We start from the raw sequence: 22,229 nt of genomic DNA on the forward strand, positions 1-22,229 counted from the left end.
TCACTGTACTAAAAAAAAGTGGAACTGATTTCTGTACAATAGATATTCTTTGGAGGAAAAAGTCAGTAGCCAAGAGTGGGAAATTTTAGAGCAACTGGGTACTCCACTGAGATGGGGACTAGAAGGAGCACAGTGACCTGGGGTGAAATTTCATAGATGCCTGGACCACGAACTTGAAGAGAGGCCGGGGGGTGAGGCTCTCCAGTGAGATTAAGACTTTTTGACTTGTTAAAGTAAACAGATGAGTGTCCTGGGGACTCGGTGCCCAGCTCAACGAATAGAGTTGGAGAATCGCTTGGGGGCTGCTTCTAGGAGATGGCAAGTAGTGATTATTTTGGAACTTACATTTCTCTATACATCTTTCTTCTATTAGAGCAAAATAAAAAAAAAGTAGCACAGATAAGTTTCTAAAATGTGAAAGTATCTTCCAAGTGGGCAGGTGGTGAAGGACAACACTGGTGGTCTTCAGACTATTTCTACTTGGGGTTTTCTGTAACCTTTGCTGGCCTCTGTTTTAAACATTCTCCCAAACTTGTCTTGGCGACTGAACTTTTCTTCTGACACATGCCCCCACTTGCTGTAAGTGAATATTTGAATGATAGCTTTCCTTATTACCGTACTAACATTATAACTTTTGTACTAAACAAGTAGTTTTATGAACTTGTGGAGAATGTGCATGGTGAAAATAATAACATCCTGATTTATAGACAAAGCCATTGAGACCCAGAAAAATGTAGCTATTTGTCAATGGTAAAAATTGGGAAGGTTTCTATACTTGCTATTAGACACTGTTGGGCCCTCAGTTGTCAGTAATGGCCAGAAAAATTGGGAAGAAGATTGACATAGTTTGCTTTTGATATAACTCTGTTTTCATCCTTCTTGAATTTCTGCTCTATTTTCCTCCTTGAGAAAAATAATATCTTATTCTCAGTTGATGACAGGCCAATCACTCCTAAGCTTCTAGTACTAAATTTGGTGCTTGATGACTGGGGCTTACTGAATACAGGACATCACTCAGGGTCAATGCACTGGAAAAGACAACTTGATACTGATAGAATTTAAGGCATACTGTTGGAAGGGCAGACAATGGGATTTGTACTCCATAGAAGAGATTGCTCAGAAATATCTCCAATTACATCCAGACTTTCAAGATCACTTCCTTAAAAAGCCATCGTTGAATGCTATTCAACCTAGAGGCCCCTTTCAGTGTTCAATTATTTTCCTATCAAGGTCCTGAACATGGCTTACAAACCTGTCTAGGTTGGGATTCAGAACATCTTTGGAGCTGTTACTGCTGTGATTAAGTCATGGGTCTGGTCCTTATTACTTTCCCCCCCCTTTGTAACTACAGAAAACATAGTTTAGATGCTGTCAAGCAGACTTAAAGACTTCCTTATCAGCCTTTAGTTGACAGCTAATCACTTTTAGCCTTACATTATCTCTCTTGAAAGCATCAGTTATCTCTAGCAACCACCATTAATTTCCATTATCATTATTAGTACTATATATGCATATCCTTCATATTTCTCAAATGCTTGATGTATAGATGGTTTATCAGCCTGTTTTCTCCTTTATAACAGAAAACTCAAAACTAGATAATTTACAGTGAACAGAAATTTATTTATTTCACTGCTCTGGAGGCTGAGAAGTCCAAAAGGATGACACTAGAACCTGGCGTGCCTGTGTGTGTGTCACCTCTCACAGAAGGTAGAAGGATAAGAGAGGGCAAGCAAGAGATCAAGAGGGAACCTGATTCACTTTTTTAACAAGCCTGCTTTCCCACAAGTAGCTCACTCCCACAGTAACATTATTAATACATTCAAGAGGACAAAGCTCTATGACCTAATGACCTATATTTAAAGCCCTACCTCCCAATAGTGTCCTTGACAGCTGAGAACCACGGACAACTAACCTTGCCCAGAGACAGCACACTTCAGCAGACTTAGCATCCAACAGAGACATAATTGGTCTTTTCAGAGAAGAAGAAGACCATAATAATCAAATAAATCAAAAATTAAGTAATTTAACTAAATAAAACTTTTTATGGAGGAGAAGGCTTGAAGCTACATTTTGAAAGGTCAATTAAAAATAAAAGGAAAAGGAAAAAAGAAAATTGACCCAATAGAGTTAAAAATGAAGACATGGCTAAGAAATTAATAGAATAAGAAGAAGCCTTTCTTAATAATTTGTATACAAATAAATTTGAAAAATGTCATTTAAAATTTTTAATATTTTAGGAATATATAATTTATGAAAACTGACACCAGATGAAGTAGACTGTCCAAAGTGAACACCTTCAAAGAAAGTTTCAGATGATTTCTTCACCTACCCATGGCAATCCATCTGGATTGTTTTGTGAAAAAATTTTATCAACAGCAATATATAATATTACTAATAATATTATAAAATATTTTAATATACTTTATAGTATTAACATATCTAAAAAAATATGAAAATAACACCCAGCACCACAAAAAATAGCTTAATTGCTGTTTTATCCATTTAATTTTCTAGCAAAACTTCAATGAATTTAGAATATATAAACAACCAAGATTTCAGGGTCCACCTTCCCACTAGAGAATACTATATCATTTTTCTTTTCAATAAAAGAGGACAAGATATACTTAGAATTTTGGTAATATTTGTAAGTACATGAAAAAAATAATCACTATGTTTATAAAATAAATATTTTTAACATATCAAGCATGTTTATAATATACCAGGCAAGATATTCTCATTTTGGCATTTCATTTTGAATACACTTCACTTAATTAAACAGAAAATTTAGTTTGTCAGTAATCCCTTTCTACTCTGTGTTGTATTAGAAAATGTTTCCATATATGAGACTTCATCTTCATAACAAAAATGGCAAACCGATTTCTATTAGCAATAAATAGTAAAAGTAAAGGAAGAGAAAACATGTCACTTCCAAAATATGTAGAAAATAATATGAGTCACTCAGCAATATGCAATTTGTTTGAATAAGTGAATATTAATTCAGTGCATTTTGTACATGTAATATTTATTTAACTTCCAAGAAGTTTATTAAAATTTTCAGAACTTTAGCTTATAAGATAGTGTTTACAAATTATAATCAAAATTCTAAATATATCTTGTCCTCTTTTATTGAAAAGAAAAATGATGTAGTATTCTGGATTGGGAGGAGGAACCCTGAAATCTTGGTCGTTTATAGATTCTAAATTCATTGGAGTTTTGCTAGAAAATTAAATGGATAAAACAGCAATTAAGCTTTATTTTTTGAGGAGGGGGGTGCTGGGCATTAGAACCCAGGGCTTTGTGTATGCAAGGCAAACACTCAACCAACTGACCTGTGTCCCCAGCCAACTATTTTTTAACTGGAAGGAAAACATTGGCTTTCTTTTGACCTTTGGTAATAACCACAAATCATAAATTATAATCATAATTGACCTAAATGTAATTGACTTTAGTCCAAATTGGTTCTTTATCTTTTTTTCTCTATTGTTTGTTTGTTTAGAGTTTCAAGGAAGTACAGATGTGCTGTAACATTTGATTTAAGAGTATTGTTTAAGTCTGTTCAATGAAAGAGGAAATATTCATCAGTGTTGCATCATTATAACAAAATGCTTGAGGCAATTATAAAACAAAAGGTCTATGTTGGCTCATGGTTTTGGAGGTTCTAGTCCAAGATAAAGTCATTTCTTTGCTTTGGGTTTCTGGCCAGATTATTGCATTATGACTGGAACATAGGGCAGAGCAAACGGCTGGCCTTATAAACCAGAAGGGGCCAGGACCTACAATGCACTTCAAGGGCATGCATTCAGCGACACAAGGAGCACCCACTAGTCCCACCTCCTAAAGGTCCATATCACCTCCTAATACCACCTCCCTGGGACCAAGATTTTACAAATGGCACATTCAATATACCAACTGCAGCCTATTCTAAATTTACGCTTTGTGTATCAGATTGTCTACAAGTGGAGAGCATGCATGGAAACACAGAAGTATTCATACTTTCTTATAAATAAATAGTTACAAACAATCTGGGTGGTTTGTGCTTTCTCATTACTTGAAATCTTGCTTATATCAAAGGATGCTTCCCTGAATTTTGCAGACTTAACTTGTATTATTTCCATAATCAAGGGTTAGAGGGAATATAAGGAGGAATATGTGTGGAATAAACCTTATTTCCACTAGGCTATACAAGTGGCACATTAGTATAATAAAATTTTAAAAAGAAAGATCAATAAAAAAGTCTTTCAGAGCTCCTATAATTATTTTTATAGACTGATATTCATATTTGCATCATATGTGTAATCTATGATCCATGCTGGTTAGCAGTTCTTTGATGTTGTTCTTGGTTATATACTTCATGTTTTATTTATATAATACTCTTTTATTCCCAGCATTCAAAGATCCATCTGTCTAAGTGACAAATTAAGTTTTTAGCAAACATATCAGTTATTTTCTTACTATGGAAAAGAAATAGCAGAATTTTTTTAAAGTCTTAACTGTGTAACGAGGAATTTGCCTTCTTTAAATCTACAGCGTTGACATACATATCTCTCTTTTCTTGAAATCTGTATTGTTTTACAGACACTTTATAATAACACTGTCTCTTTCCCATTTTGAATTCCTCAGCCACTCTCAGAGAGATCACAAATAAATTTGGAGGGAGACATAAGTTTTATCAAGTTAAAATATTTCTGGAATATAAAAACAAAGATTCTAAAAAACAATGATATTAATGATCTACTTCCACAAGACCCAGACATTTTGCAATTCTTTTTTTTTCTTATTTTTAAAACATTTTATATAACTCATAAAACAGTGCTTGTATAAAATTTCACACAAAGTTGCTAGAGAGCATACAATTTCCAAAAATGTCATGGGTTTTTGTTACATTCAGTTTTCTAAAGATGCACTCAATTCAATGGTAATATGCAGACATTATGCGATATTTCATTATCTTTGGTAAAACTATTCTCATTATTTTGTCTCCTCACAGTATTAACTCTGATATCCGCTTTGTGCAGGGTCTGCTCTCACTAGGATGTCAGAAAACATTAAGGCTGGATCTACTAGAGGCAAATGTTCCCAACAGCAGGGACACCCCTGGTCCCCAACCCCACTTCAGAATCGTCACCACAGCCTGACAGGGCAAGAGCTCAATGACCTCCAACCAGGGGTCTCAAGAACCCTTGGTGGGGGGAAGGTGGAAACTGAGGCCATCTCTACAGGAACCCAAGTGGCCATGTTGCGGTGTGGTCAGGCAGCAACGCTTACCAACTCTCACCATTTTAACAGCCAATCCAGTCACCACTAAGTAGATCCCATTGGTTGGTTGATAACTGCTGCTGATATGCCCCCTAACTTGAAAGGAAAGCAAGGTTTGGAGCCAACACTGAAGGGGGAGGGGCACACTAGTGCTAGTGACACAGATACCACTTGATTCCCTGTCAAACTTCTGTCGTCATGTAGACACGGCCATGTGAACTGAAGCAGGATCCGAACACTGAGTACATTCATGACTATCTTCATACATTCTTCAACAACTTACTAACAGAGAAAACCATGACCACTACCAACTACCGTGACTTACTATTTTACTTAACGTCAGAATGTGTCTGTGCTAATTCTTTAGTCCTTGGGATACAAGGCAGAAAATAATCCAAAACACAAACAAGTAAAAACCAAAGAATTAAGATGGGGAGAAGGATGGGGTGATGCCAACAGATTTTATGGAACACATTAAGTTCTGAAAAAATAAGTATTTTGTACTTCTATTGCTTCATGTAAAAAAAAAAAATGCCCACCGGAGCCACCTGTATGGATGCAGAAGTGAGGACACCATACAGACAGAACACAATCCAGGGGGACAGGAAACGCTCCCAGAGTGTGTCCACCTCTCTTCACTGAAAGGGACTGTAGGATATTGGGGGTCGGGAGGTGAGTTACACAAGAAGGGTGTTAAGGAAACCACCAAAATACAGTTTCCAAAAATTTAACATGCTCTAGGTAACAAAGAGACATATTTAATTTCTAGAACCTGTTGACTTCAATGTTAAGCAAACAGGAACTTTTCAAAAATTAACAATTGATTGTGCTTCTGAAGTTGCAGGGTCACATTCACCCTCTAGAAAGCAGGGCAATTTTCACATGGCTTGGAATCCTCTTGGATACATCCTAGAGACCAGAAAAAAATTCCATGGGACCCCCCCAACTAGTGGGGCCTGCAGGAGAGTGCCACAGCCATCTTTGGGTAGGGCGCATGCACGTGTGTATGTAGTGGAGAGACTAAGGCAGAAAGCATAGCCCAAGTGAGCAGGGAAGTGAGTCTGCTGGCTGCCCCAGTACCTTCACAGGCACAAAGGCAAATGACTATTCACTGAGGTCCCCTTCATCTCACTTAAGTTTTCTAGTAAGGAGAAGTGTGTGTGTGTGTTTGCATGTATGGGTGCGTGTGACAGAGTCACTAAGTCCCTGTGCATTTTTCAATTCCAAAAATTCAGGTTTGCAGTTTTAACAGAAATAATCTGTAAATGATACTGAAGAGTCATTTTTAAGCGGCTGAAGATTCTGTTATATAAACAAATGTCTACTGAGTGAAGGCAAAATTTATGTCATATAGCTACTGGAACTAAAGTTCTTAACTATATGAGGAAAATTCACAGGTTATTTCTATTATATCTGCATTTTAAGGTAGCAAAATATTAAACCATTAGGGTATTAAATCTGTAACCTCCCACAAGGCTTTATGACTATCCTGTGTGGGTCGATTTCCCAGGTCTCTGGTAAGTTGCATCCAGTTTGGGTTAGACTGCTTCCTTTCTTTCTTCAGCATCTGGCCCCCAACATAGGGCAAGTAAAAGTTCTGTCTTTAAAGACGTGACCGGCTGGGGAGTTTCCCAACTGGCGCCCCCAGAGAGCAAACTGCCAACTTGGAGCAGTGTGACCTTCCCAATCAGTGGGGAAGGGAGAGATGTACACCTAGAAGATAGGGCATGGGCCAGGGTAAGATAGTAGAACCTTCTAGAGGACCCAAGGGGAAAGTTCTGAGTGGATCTGGGAAGGGACATGGACGCCCCATTTGAGATGACCTGTGCCCTTTCAATATCAGGCATCCTCAAGAGGGCCCCAGGCCTGGGCCTGCCCAGAGGCATAAAGATGCCATGCTAATGGGAGGAGCTAATGCTGAGGTCTGGGGAAGTCACCACACAACTCCCAGACCTGCATTTTGTACAAATACCCGCACAGAAAGTAAACAGTTCTTGGTGAACTCAAAGAAGCCCACCCTTCAATCAACAAGAAGCCAAATGCTCACACACATTATTTTCCAAGAAAATGAATCTGCCCCTCCAATTAGCACCCATGTGTGGAGAGGGAATAGGGGGCCAGGGAAGGACACAGCTCAAATGGAGGCATTGTGTGAATGTGTGTTTCCAGGTCTATCTACATTCATATCATCATCCAGTGTTCTCATCTACAGAGTGAGCACAGCATTCTACTGACGCGCAGCACATCTCCTTCCCGGGGACCACAGCAGAAGGAAAAACTGACACATTGTCAGAAAGGACTTCATGCTATTCCTATCATCCCCTCTACTGCCATCCAAGGGGCATCGAGACTCCTCCAAAATCAGATGTCATAGACAAGGTCAGTAAAATCAGTCTCTATGCCACCTGAAGCTATGATTACCCATCATGCACAAACATGGCACTTCTAAAAAATTCATAAATCTCTGAATCATCTTTTAAAATCCCAGCAACTGAAATTATCTTACAGTACTTCATCTCAAATACTTAAAAAGATTTTCTAAGTAAAATGGCCCCCAAAGAGCCCAATGATTTTTTTAAAAGGGGGTTCATTTTAATTAAAAAAAGAAGAAAAAGTTAAAAATGGAAGATGTAAAGTGTGGGGAGAGGAACAGAAGCTGCTGAATTTGCATTTTGGATTGTGAGGGACAGGAAAGGGCACAATCAAGAAGAGAGGACCTACTCGGCTAGTCCCTCTGCTCACAGCCTGGCTCCTCCCAAACTCGGGAATGCAGGACAAAGTCAAGAGACCAAATTCAAGGCTGCTTTCCCATGGGTGGGTGGGTAGGTGTTTACATGTGCAAATGTAGGAAGCCACTCCCCACTGACATAAGGTGCCTGTCTGTGGATACCATACACATGTTCCAAAGTGACTCGGTCCCGAGGGTGCCCATCGCTCAGCCTTTCATAACCCAAGTCTCTGGGCAGCCCACAGGCCCGTCACTTCTCCACTTTCTTGGCTTTCTTGAGGATGTCGCATTTTTTCCTGTTGGGACGGCGACACCGCTCGTCGATGCTGGGGATACATTCATAATGCCACACCTCCTCCATCTTCTCCACGGGGTACACGGCCTCCACATAATGGCTGATGAGCCGCAGTCGCGTGGGGTCCAGCTGCTTCTTGTTGCAAGCCCCGGAATGGTTGTACTGCAGCTGGAGGTTCTCGGCAGTGAAGAGTTCGGGGAAGAGCCTGACGAGGAGCCGAGTGGCAAAGTTGCCCACGGAGAGGCTCTGCTGCACGATCTCGCGCACCTCCTTGTCCGACAGCAGGTAGGGAGAAGGCACCGGGAAGTCGGGTGAGGGGACCACCAGCTCATCCAGGGGGATCTTGCAGAAGTCCTTGCTGCTCCTTTCGGGGGGCAAAGGGGGCCCCTCAAACTCCTCTCGGAACCTCTCGGGGTTGATTGCATAGCTTGCCAGGTCTCTGCACTCAGGGCCTGGCACATGGACCTTGCGCTGCTGCTGGTAGGAGCGCCTCTGCTCCGTGTCCCGGCGCCTGCAGCGCTCCTCCAGCTTGCCCACGAACTCCAGAGTCCAGACGTGGTCATTTTTGGCCCGGGGGTAGAGCAGCTGCACGTAGTGGCGGATCAGCTTGATGTGGGCAGGGTCCAGCTGCTTCTTGCCCAGGGAGCCGCTGCAGTTGTACTGCTTGCGTAGGTTCTCGTGGGTGAAGAGCTCCGGGAAGAGGTGCACCAGCAGGCGGGAGGCGAAGTTGCCAATGGACAGGCTGCTCTCGTAGATGCTGCGCAGCTGCTCCTTGCTGAGCAGACAGTCGGCGCCTGGCACTTCGAAGTCCGGCTGCGGGATCTCCAGCTTGTCAAAGTCAAAGGGCACTAGCCAGATCTTCTTGGAGCGCCTGCCCGGCCTCTCACCCTCGAAACTGTCCTCCACCTTGACCACGGAGAGGTCATCGGGCAGGCTGGAGGAGTCGTAGCAGTCATCCCGCAGCGTCTCGCCCTCGCTGCCGCCCTCCAGCCCCAGGCCCTCCAACTCGTCGTTGATGCGCTGCGCGCACTGCTGCAGCCAGGCCTCCTCTTCCTGCATGTTGGGAAAGTAGATCTCCGTGTAGTTGCGGATGATCTGCAGCCTCTGCGGGTCCAGCTCCTGCTTGCCACCGTCGCCGTAGCAGCTGTACTGCTCGCCCAGCTTCCGGTGGTCGAAGAGCTCAGGGAAGACCCGGTGGAGGAGGAAGACAGCGAACTCACCGGGCAAGAGGCTTCATCCAGGAACTCAGTGAGGTCCTGCGTGTCCACCACGTGGTCTGAGGCGATGGTGCTGCTGCGGTCCAGAGACAGGGCCTCCTCCTGGTCCTTGCTGTCCAGGAAGTGGCCGGCGTCCACCTGCTCAGTTTCAAAGAAGCTGGTGACCTGGCCTCCTGGCTGGCTGTCCTCCATTTCCCGCTGGGCCCAGAAGCGGCTGAAGAAGTCGTTGAGCTGCGGCAAGCACTCAGCCTGCCACACAGCAGTGTCCTTCACGGAGGGGTAGTAGACTTCCACGTAGTTGCGGATGAGCTGCAGGTGCAGCGACTCCAGCTTCCCCTTGGCTGCAAGGCCGCAAGCGCTGCAGCCGCGGGAGAAGTCCACATCGCTGAAGAGCTCGGGGAAGAGCTGAACCAGCAGAGGGCAGGCCAGGTCCCCGCCTGACAGGCTCTGGTCCACAATCTGCTTGAGCTCAGCAGCGGTGAGCTGGTACTCGGGGGGTGGCTGGAATTTGGCCACCAGCTCCGAGGGGCTCACCTGCTTTTTGATGCGGCTCACTTCCAGGGAGAGCAAGTCCACCTTGCTGTGCAGCTGGGACATGTTGGAAGTGAGAGTGTTGAGCATGTAGAACATCTTCTGGATCAGAAAGTAGATGTTGGGGTCGCCGTCAGTGGCTGTTCCTGAGGCCCCGCCACAGTCCCGCTTCTGAGGGTCGTTCAGCAGGCGCAGGGGGGAGGGACTGTTGCTGGCATTGGCCTTCTCAAAGAGCTCATAGGTGTTGAGCAGGTCCCCCACGGGAGGGTTCTTCTTCTCCATGATCTTATGCGAAATGCCATAGAGAGGCTTCTTGTAGGAAGGGGTGGTGGCATCGTTGCAGGGCTCCTCCTCCCCAGGCCACAGGGAGCCCACATTCCTGCCTCGGCCGGCCTGCTCTCCGTTGCCCTGGCAGGGCGAGCTGTTTTCGAGGTTCCGCATGCCTGCAAGGAGTGCCTCGGGTATCAGCCGCCTCCTCTTCACGCTGGGGACAGAATCTGGCTGGCCCTCGCTGCCTGGCTGCTTTCGTTTGCTGGAGTCCTGGAGGGCGGCAAAGACGCTGTCCAGAGGGTGCTTCTCTGAAGGCTTGGAATTCAGTGAGCAGTCCAGGGCAGCATCTTCAGCCTCCGTCTCCACCTTCACAGTGTTATTTTTTAGAACTTCTTCTACATCTTCACCGAATTCAGCTGAGTTCATCTTCTATTCCACTGGGACACGAGTTCTGTACTTTGCGAAGCGGGCCCGCGCCGAGTTTGGGCGCCATGTGCGGGGGGAGGGCGCGGGGCCGGGAGTGGGGGCCGCGCGCCGAGGGCCTGGCCGGGGCGGCCCGGGGAGTTGCTGGGGGCGGCGGGCGGGCGGGCGCCGTGTATTTTCCCCTCTCTTTGTGTGTGTCCGGGCGCTGAGCTCTCGCGTGACGTGACGGGACTCCGTGTGTCATTTCCGCACAAGGACACAGGAGCCCCCGCTGCAGTGGAACCACAACCCCTCCGCCCCCACCCCCGGCCCGCCCCTCGCAATTCTTAAAATTGTATTAAAAGATAGGAAAAATAGTCATAAAACTTTGAAACCTAACATTTTAATGATGAGAAACACGAAGCCTAAAAAAATCCAGTGACCATCCTAGCCTTATGAAAATTGGATTCCATTTATGAGACTGAGCATGTAAACGGAGTTTCCAGGTATCTGTGTGATTTGACATGCATAAGGGTTTTTTTTTATCCTATTAAGAAAGGGGGATAAGGGTATTAAAAGAGGGAATTGTTGTGAAAGAATGAATTGAACATTAATGTACAGATGCTTGGTGAGAACAAGGGGAGAAGTGAAAGTAAAGGGCACTAATAGGACATTTGTCTGTTTCTCACAAAACTTGGGTATTGAGTTCTCATTGATATGATGGTTACATTTTGAAAGAACTAAATAGCCTTACATTTAATAAGGTTTCCCACCAACAGAAAAAGATTGTTTTAATTGAAAAAAAATGAGTATATGTATACGTGTAAGAAATCCTCTCTGAAATACCAGACAGACATTACTATGGATACCATGGAAAACAGAGGTTGAGTTTGCATATCAATCAGGTAGGGCCAAACCCATTGTGAGATTCAAATATTGATGCTATTTGTACCCTATGTTAGACTAAAGGCATTCACATTATTTTTATATAAAGCAAATGTGAATCTTAAAACTTTCAATAATACATATTCTCTTTCTCTGTCTCTCTCTCTCTTTCTCTCTCTCTCTCTTTCTCTTTCTCTCTTTGTTTGAATTCTGTCACTAGGGTTTAACAATTAGCATACAGAAAGTTGATGTATGTTGTTGAATTCATGGTTTGTTAAACTTAACCCAAAACTTTTCTCAATTTTACCTTTCACTCTTTCACTACTAAGATCCTTTTCAAAGACGTACCTTTTTTTTTTGACATAACTAGGCAACACACACAGACACCTGCATAAAATAGAAGGTAGGCTCCACCACAATGGTACACCTCCAGATTAGGTGCTCAGAACAGAGCTTGGCATGCAGTGATATTGAATACCTATTTGCTGAATGAATGACTGAAACGGATTTACTGTATAGAAAAACATCTTTAGAATTTTATTTAATGTACTGCCTCTGAAATCAGGAAAAGTCATACATTGCTTTTCATAGAATTTGAGAATAAAGTTCTGCCTGGTGCCTGATTAGTATTTAACAAAAGAACAGATTGAAACATTCTTCAGAGTTCTTCAAGCTATATATATTTTATATATAAGAACAGTAAATTGGAATGAGAATAGCATGAGATTCTTCAGTCCAATGGAGCCAGATTCAAACCCAGATCTAGAATTTTTTAGTTGTGTGATCATGGGCAAAATACACGTTTTGGGGATATATGATGTGTTAGAATTAGATTGTCAGATAGACATATATAGTTACATAGATATACAAACTTATAGTATAACATAAACTTGGCACACAATAATATTAAGCTCTGTTCTTGCCCTATTCTTTGAGTAGGGCTTAATGTAGGTCACTGAAGCATTGACTCTGTGGCCATGAATGAAGAAAAACACAGCTATTTCTCCTGTTTTCACTGGAGAAGGGCTGCATTCAAGCTAAGTAATGGCAAACTAATGCATTCAGACTACCCTTTCTTCAGGTAGTTCATATCCTAAGGAGTATTTTCCTCAGCTGTTGCTAAAAGAGACATGGAAAGTTCAGCTATGATAGATGCAACTGGTGAGTAGATAACACTTAATTCAGATCTAGAACCATGTATTAATTATACACAGGAGCATAAGATCCCAAGACATCCACACCCACATGGATGTAGTTCCTGAGTAGCTTATTTCATCTCTAGACAATGAAAGTTAGTTCATCCTTACCAGAAAGAAAATTTTATCAGAAAAGCCTCCTTTTTCTAGAAAAAAAATCTACTTTATTAATGATAACTGGTTATTGTGGCACTCACTGGATTCATCGACTGGATTATTCCATAAACTTGGATGTGGTTCTGGAATTGTACTCATATAAAAGATTTTCATTCTTTTGATTTGAAGTCATGATTTGATAACACGACATAAAAAAACATAGAACCACATGTGATCTTTCCTTAATTCAGTACTTTCATACAAAGGACTCAGACACCACCAATGTGTGTTCTGATAAGTGATCTGAAAACTCATTATTTGCAGAGTGGCTGCTGCCATTTATAAATGACCTGGTCAGAAATGGACTTTACTAATTTTTCCAGATTGTAATGGTTTACAAAATTTAAAAAAACCTAAAAGATAAAAAGTGGAGAAAGATGGATATATAATTAGTCTGTGTTTCTCGGAAAGGGACAAGGCAAAGAAAAGCAGCAGAGAAGTACCAACGATAATTTTGGGTCAAGAAAGCACAAAGAAGTTTTTGAGATGATGATCAGGGGTGACTTCTGTCTTATTTCCATTTTCTTTCAACTTTTTTCTCTCACTCTCTCTCCATCTACCTCTCCTTTTTATAATCTTAAAAAAGTTATTTATTAAGCATATACTCTGAGTTATGATTATATTATTCAAATAATATTTAATAGTATTCAAATACAAGAACTTGCTTTAATTGAGAAAAACTTCATGCCTGCTATAGTGTATCTTTATATTCATAGATGCTCAAATTCTATTTTTTCATCACCAGATATCATTATTTTTTATAATAAGACTATAAACACAAAGATTTATTGTTTTTATATACCTTCTAAAATATTTCACAGTCAGCTTCCAAAGTACTTTCAGATCTTCTGTTGAAAAAAATAAAGTTTTCTGATATCAATCTCCTAGAAAAAAGGAGAGAAAGTAACTCCCTAACCTTTATATGCACATATATAAAAATATGCATATATGCATGCATATCTTTGATATATACATATGCATATATTATCTTTCTAGTGTTCATCCACCTTTGGTAATTCCTGCACTTAGTGTTGGTGCTCATACAGGCAAAGGCAAAGCTATTCATTTAGCTACAGGCATATTCAATTTAACAAAGAAAAGATTTTACCCTTATTAAAAATAAGAAAACAAACATGTCCTTTATTTAGAGTAGGTATCATGATTACATGCTATAATTAAAGCTGAGCACTCTATTGTTTTCAATTGCATACTTGTAGTGTCTATAATATTTGGTAGAAGAAAGGAAATAGTCATTCCTATTTTTTACAGAAAAATATAGTAAAAATTTAAAAATAAGGCTCAAGGAAAAATATATATTAATATTTACTTGATTTTTTTACCCCCTGAAAATGCAGCATGGAGTTCCTACTGAGCTCTGGAATTAGTTTGTAGCATTAAAGAGAGCTTTAGTCATTCATATTGCACTTTCTGGAGAGGTCATTTCTCTTATGTGACTGTACAACAAATGAAGGTGCAGATTCTGGACATCTGTGGACAGCTTCATTTTTTTCTTCTACCTTTGCTCACAGGAGAGGTTTCCAGACATCATTAACTATTATGAATAGAAATGAAGTCCCTTGCTTCTGTTATATAGATCTTCCTTCTTATGGCTGTGACCTCTTAGATCTGTCCTTCATTGTTTCAAGTCATAGCCATAGATTTTGACCTATGGAGGCCTTCCATTTCTGGCACAGTGTGAGGTTATTTCCATCCCCACCCCCAACAGGCCACTATGTCCTCTTTACAATTGTACATTTTTTGTCCTAAGAAGTTCTGTAGCTCTCAAGATTCCTGGAGATTCTGGAAACATTTTTTTCACCAACTACAATACCCAATGGACATTGCTAGCTCATGGAAGTAAGCAATGCATATGAAGGTAGATTTTCTTATGCTCTACTAAAAAAATACATAAATTGAACATTTTTATTGAACAAAGCATCTGTGACTTCTTGGTATTTCAATATGAAAGATGTTGCTCTCCTAACATATGATTCTTTCATTGGTTGGAAGACAACCTTAGAACCTAAAATCTTTCCTCTAAGCACTTTGTGCTCTGTTTGTCAGCTTTTCTAGAATATTATTTTCAACATTCCCTGTCTTCTGGCAAGGGGAGAATCTCAGACCCTTATGCAGTTCATGCTGTTGCTTATAGTACATCTATTTTATACAGAATCAAGACGATCAGAAGGTAATACTTTGTGTGAAAATTATAATGAGCTGTAACACCTAATCAACTTCTTATTAACCCTGTCAGAATGTGCTCAAACTTTCGATTCCCTTTACTGAGTTGAGTCCCTCCAGATAGGGTTCAACCCAAGCTATTTGACTTTGACTGGAAATTTCTGAGTTTTGTGCTGAAATTTGCTCTTCTTTTTCTTTAGGAAAATAGAGGCTTTGGAAGACTCTATTTACAACTTTATTGATTAAGAATAAAAATAAATAAATAAATAAACAACAAAATCTGTGGGGAAAATGTCATGGTAGATAAGAAGAGAATAAATAAAGATTTAAAAAATCCCTCAAAGGCTCAGAAGACTCTGAACATTATGAATCCAATATTTGTTTCCTGATTGGCAGTGGGGAAAATACAAGAATAACAATGACTGCTTCCATGATGATGCAAACAATGTGGTATTATCATTTAGGCATTGCAGACAAATCTAAGAAAGCTGGATGCCAGTTCCTTGGGGTCTCTCTCATTTTTAAACACCATGGATCAAGTGAAAAAAATGTAACTTATTCCTGGAAAAAACAGAAAGTCTTCTGGAGTGAGTCTTTTAAGAGAAAAAAAACAAGTATAGTGTATGCAAAAAATAAAAATTAAGTGGAGAGGAATGAAGAAGGAATAAAAAAAGGACATGTTACTGTCAAAACTTAGTAAAAGTTCTCTCACCTTGCTTTACAATGTGATAACTCTTCAATTTCTCTTTCATATCATTTTGATAACTATCTTCTCGCTGCTTATAATTCATTCAAATAATTTCTCCTTAGGCTTCCCTGTTAAATTAGACTACAAGAGTATGGACAAGGTTTGTTTAAACTCTGTACCATCTTTTTACCATAGTGAAATATATTCAGTTGAAAAACACCCAGCAAATATTTGTTGAATAATCCCTTTCTGACTGAGAGTTGTTTGGGGAATCAAAAGAAAGAGATATATAGGAAAGCAAATTAATAATAGCTTGTTAATAATATATATATATATATATATATATATATATAAGCAAATTAATAATAGCTTGTTTTAATCTATATGTAGTTAGGGAGAAAAGAAAAAAAAGTGTACCAATGTTAATGTCTTACAGAACTATTATAAAAACATGCCAAAGTCCTACCTATATTTCCAGGTTTAGTAGCATATTGTGATAGAAAGCCTAATAATACTCCTTTGTAAGGTAACACATTTCAAAATGAATATTGCCCAAGGATGTGATTTTAATGGTTTTCTTCTCATCTCTTGGTAGGTTTTGCCATTTTTTGTCTCTGTTACTAAATGGTGATACACTCAGATAAAAAAACAAAAGACTAAATACTTGCAAAGGCCAGGATTACACTTAACAGGTTGCTTCTTTTGAAATGGGATATAAGGAGAAAGAAAGCAAAAACAGAAAACAAATAATTAAGGGCAAACGTAGAATTGGATTTTCTCCCAATACCAATTCCCTATTCAGGTACCCAAGGCTAATGGAGGTACTCATCACAGAAGACAAGCAAAAGTTGTACCACAGTATGCCTATGTCTATAGTACTGATCCAGAACTTGTAATAGAATGGGTTTTCTCACAGCAGGAAGTCTTTTACCTGGCTGAACATCATAGGCCATTTTCTTATTATATAAAAACTGAGACCTCCTGGGGGCTTATGAGAGCAAAGATCTCAAATATTTATATTTTAACTCAAAGTTTTACAAACATTAACATCAATTTACTAATAGCACTTACTGCTGACTGTCTCCTGTTTCTCAGATGAAATGAGGAAATCCTAGACATCAAATAGAGTAGAACTCACCCTTATGTGGAAACTTTTGTGAAATTTTCTGTCTTTGGGTTGCCAACCAAATCAGCTTTGATATTTGCCCTCCAGAGCAAGGAGACCTACTTCAAAGATTGTTTCTAGGCTTATGTTCCATGGTGTTCATTCTTGCCAGTGATTTGTACTAAAAGCCAGCTGGCAGTACGAGCCCTGAAATATATAGCCTTGATCCTCAAAGGATAACAAAAAGGGAAAAGGACATTTGGGCTGTTCAAGCCAACTACCATGTAGAAGTAGACTGTACTCTGATTTGGAAGATTAATGTAGTACGAAAAAAAGACCAACATAATCTCATCCATTTGGCAAGGGCAGTCTTTTTTTTCTATACTGAGTTTCTATTTACAATGTTTTCCTATAAAGTAATAACATGTATTAACTAATTAGTCTTCCTACTCTATGCATATTAAAACAAGAATAAGGAGAATAGAATAACACAGAGATTAAATCATTTTTTATTAAATTCAAATAGAGAAAAAATAAATTAAATGTTTAAAAATATATTATTAGGCAGCTAAACTACAAAGGAACACAGTTACTATAGTATCAAGATAGTGGTTACCTCTAGTTTGGTGGGTATAGTCTGTGTATCCTCATAGTTTAGGACATCTGTCCTGAGAATGAATATTCCAAATTAACATTAAGAAGTTCAGTATTTCAGAGACTCTGCTTTATTCACCTATTGGCCCACACATACACACGTATAATAATTATGCTGTGTGTTATGTTCATTTATGGAAAACTCCATGGGGAAAAGGAAAGGCAGGCAAACATGTTAGTAAAGCCTAGGAGAGGCTAAAATTTAATTGATTTCTAATGTGTAGAATCCTGATTTAGGGACTTCAACTACATATGATTTGTAGTCACAAATGCCTGTATACACATTTTATAGAGGATGAACAATGACTCCCTTGTACCAAAGCACATCTGCTGCTACTTGGTGACAGTGAGAGAAAGTAAGCCAAAGTGGACCAGGGATTGGTCACTACCAGGAACATGGCTGAACAGCATTATACATGAAACAGCCTTGGCCATCACATCTATCTCACTCTGTACCACAATTATAAACACCCAGAAGATATCTAAACTGCCTTGTTGTACTCTGCTGCTTGTATTTTCCTTCAAAATATTCCTAACCATTAACCTCAGGACTTCCCTTTCCATATACTTAAAATCTTTATGTCATTGTTTGATTAGAAAACCTCATCCTTGCTTGTCAGTGATCAATAATTAACTTTTCATTACTCCTGCCATAATATTATTATTTCCTTCCTGTTAGACCTACCATTTGCCTGTTACTACAAAATCCCACCTCTGCAATATCCAGACAGATTCAAACATGAGAAAAGGATTATAGACTCTCTTAAGATGATATTCATATAAATCTGGTAGGGGAATTCTTAAATTATGCTCTACATGAAATTGTTTTTCATTGATACATTAACAGATGCTACCTAAAATTAAAGTGTGCAAAATAAAAATAGTCAACTGCACAGTAGCATATTAAAATATAAATGAATGAAAACTTCCACAAATTTCTGTTAATATCACTTAAGATGCCATAGTTAGTTGGACTGCAGCTTAGAAGATATTGGGCAAACTTTAGTTATCCTCTCTCTTACAATTATCTTTGTCTTTCCATTCCTGATCATTGAATTTTTCAGGCTGGGTGTGACCTGTCCCTTTTTCCATCTTGGAATATTGGTTCAGGGCTGGCCACTGGGCTCCATGCTGGGCTCAGTGTTATGACCAAACAGGCCTTTTGATTTTCAGCTCTATGTAAATCATACCTGAAATGTGACTGGATACATAGTAGGTCCTCAAGTTTCCTTGACAGCTATACTATGCAGTTTATCGAAATTTTTAAAATCTAATTTTTGAGTCAACATTTCACTGCCATACATATTGTACACACATTTTTAAAGTTTTTTATTCCTTTTATATTCCAAATTTACTTTGGAAGAATAATTTAATTATTGTTATTTAAAAGGGCTTTAAGAATAATTTGATAAGTCTGAATATGTATGCTACTTGAAAGGCCCACATGTGTCTTCATGTTACATTTTAGATATTTTTTTCAGTATGTTTAGTTCTAGATATTTGGGCTTCCATTCTACTGAGGTGTGTAAACTTAGCTTCACAAACCATACACAAGACAAGCTTTCATGTAGCATTATAAGAATTTTCCTCTAGAGAAAATATGAACATACTTAAAGGTCAAGGTATCTTTCTTAGTTGTCTGAAGTTTCCACTACTTTGGGCCAAATGTACTTTCTAGAATGTTCCCTGGAGAAAGGAAGACAGGACACTGCATAAAGCATTAACAATTCTTAACCCTGTAACATTTAATACTAGTAACAAGATTATCCATTTGCATAGACTTTTAATTTTCAAAGTGCTAATAAGGCAGAGGTCTTTGTTTTGGAAATGAAGAATCTGAGACAAGAATGATTAGGTAACCTAGCCAAAATAACTCTCATGCCCCCTTCAAGATTTCAAAGTGGTAATTTTAATCTGAATCTTGAATTTTTACATAATATACCATCCAGTTGCCTATTGCTAGGTCCATTGTATTTGTTTGTGATTTTTATAAATAGGAAGTAATAGAGTCTGTCATTCTCACATGGTGGTATGCATGAGGTTCAGGCCCAGAACCAATTCATGGCAGATATTCCTTACTTTGTGAAAAAAAATATCCAGTTTTGAGTGGAATAACCTGCAAAGAGTAGACACAGATATAGGTTCCCAACAGCACCGAAGTTCTTGTTCCCTGAGTCTCTGAGGCTGCACTTGATTGTCCCATCGATTGAAAGATTCAATAAAGTTTCCCTTTCCAAGCTGGGTTTCTGCCACTTATAACAAAATTTCTTGATGAATTCATATAGCTAAATTAGATAGTGAAAGAATTTTGCTAACATTTTCTTCTACTTTTCAAATCTGTGTTGCAAATTATACACACACATATCTATGTGTATGTGTGTATATATGATATATATGTATGTATATGTGTATATATGACACACACACACACACACACACACACGTATTCTAGATATCTCAGTAGTTTTTACAACCCCAGGGAGTTATGTAAAGAATGAATATCTCAGAGGACCAACCAAAATACAGATGCTATGAATACATATAACATCTGTTATGATGTTTCTGGTAAATTTCTTCTATTGATTCTACTCTTCATGGAAAAAAATTAAGTATCCAGATTTTTTCAACTTGAGGATATATAATGCATATAGATAATATAAGATGTAATGATCTTTAAGAGTCAGATTAACTGGGAGGCTGATTTCACTCAATAATGTTTCAAATTTAGAGTGAGTTGGTGAAATTAGGGCGGTTGAAATTAGATTGTTATTGGATAGTTAGGATGAAGAATTTATCTTATTTTTTATCATAATTTCATCTTGGGACTTTGGTCTAGGAATGAACATGACCAACCCAGAATCATCCACTGATATCAAAACTTTATGGTTCTGTGATTTAAACTGGTCTGCCATCTTTCCATTTATCCCAGAAATTCATATGGAAAGGGGACTTTGACTGTCATAGAAGACCTTGTCCTTACAGAATATTAATATCTTGTTGGGGAATGAGTATTTCAGAGAGTTCATGCCTATCTGTTCTGCCTAAAGAGGCTTTGGCTTCATTCTCTTTTTCCATTTGGTGACTAAATACTTATTTTCCTTTATATCTCTAAAATTCAGCTCAATAATTATATCCTATGAGGACACTTGAGTAGCTCATTTTGCCCCTCCATCCTGCCTGAGTTTGGTGCTATGCCTATACTGTCCTTGCATCCAGTGTAGATCTTCATCATGGTACTTACTGCTCTGAGTTTCTGAACCCTATAGGTGAGTCTCTTGAAGATGGATGTATATTTAATTTCTGTGTTTAGAGTACCTAGCACATTGTTGGCTCCCAATAAATACTTGCTGATTAAATGGGATGACAATATTTTAGTCCTGTGAGAATGTATAGCATGGAAACATCTCTTCGACCTCTTGTGTCCTTATTCAGTATGAAATCTTTCTTTCTGTGTTTTGGTCAGCTTTTTCACTGCTGTGATTAAAAAGCTTACAAGAACAATTAGAGGAAGAGAAGTTTATTTAGGGGCTCACGGTTTTAGAGATCTCTTTGTCTATAGACAGCCTACTTCATTCCTCAGGGCTCAAGGTGAGGCAGAATATCAGGATGGCATAGTGCGGCAGACGGAAGCAGCTCAAATGATGATCAGAAAGTGGAGAAAGAGACTTCACAAACCAGATTAAAAGTATATACCCAAAGGCATGCCCTCAATACCCAACTTTCTTCAGGCACACCCTTCCTGCCTTCAGTTTTTACTCAGTTAACTCCAATAGGGGGATTAGGAGTTAGGGTTAATGATTAGTATAAGACCCTCACAAACCAATTATTTCTCCTCTAAATCTTGCATTGTCTCACACATGAGCTTTTGGGGGATACCTCACATCCAAACCATAACATCCTGATTATCTAACTTGACTAGAAAAACCTATCATTATATACCAAATTCATCTACCTATTATAAAAGCAGAAAAATAAAACATGTTGCTATTGAGTTGCCTCACTTGTTATGCTAATTTTTCATGTAAATTGATATTTTCACTCACTGATATAAAGGTAATTCATATTCATGTTTTAATTAAAAACACCACTAGTAATATATAACTGCTGTCAACATTTGGCTTTATCCTTTTATTTACTTCCCTATCTCTTCTCTTATGTAGGTGTGTACATGATGTATGTGAATAAACATATATGTTCATTGAGGTACATTTACATATATGCATTTTGTAATCACTACTGTTATATGAATTATATATTGTTTATATTAAATGTTTGTGTTGAAAAGGTGTAGTTATGAAATTTTTATATGTCTTTCTCTTTTTGGTCTTGCCATTAAATATAGCTGTCCTAGTAAAAGGAAAATGAGATATTCCTTAACTGCCCACCGGATGGCATTAGAGTTCTCTTCATAAATCTAAAGGTTAGCGCTTTTCTCTGACATTTATGTGCTACACTCTTAAAGTAGAAAGTTTTGGATCTGAAGATTTGAGTATTCATAACATCTTTATTACGGTTGTCTTCATATCTCCATTTTGATGCTAATTCTCAGTGCAGTTACATGGGTGAATAATCAGTACAGCACTAAGAAGAAATATAAAACTTGGCCTGAGCAAGCTTGAATAAATGTGAGTTTTAAAGCACACACTAAATGTAAGGAGAGGGAAA

General features: G+C 39.0%; 1 pseudogene; it reads right to left on the reverse strand.

Moving 5' to 3' along the window:
• Positions 1-8,234: 8,234 nt before the first annotated feature.
• Positions 8,235-10,723, reverse strand: LOC144252341 (BEN domain-containing protein 3 pseudogene; annotated as a pseudogene).
• Positions 10,724-22,229: the final 11,506 nt, after the last annotated feature.

The sequence above is a fragment of the Urocitellus parryii genome, unplaced genomic scaffold, assembly GCF_045843805.1.
Source record: "Urocitellus parryii isolate mUroPar1 unplaced genomic scaffold, mUroPar1.hap1 Scaffold_40, whole genome shotgun sequence".
NCBI lineage: Eukaryota > Metazoa > Chordata > Mammalia > Rodentia > Sciuridae > Urocitellus > Urocitellus parryii.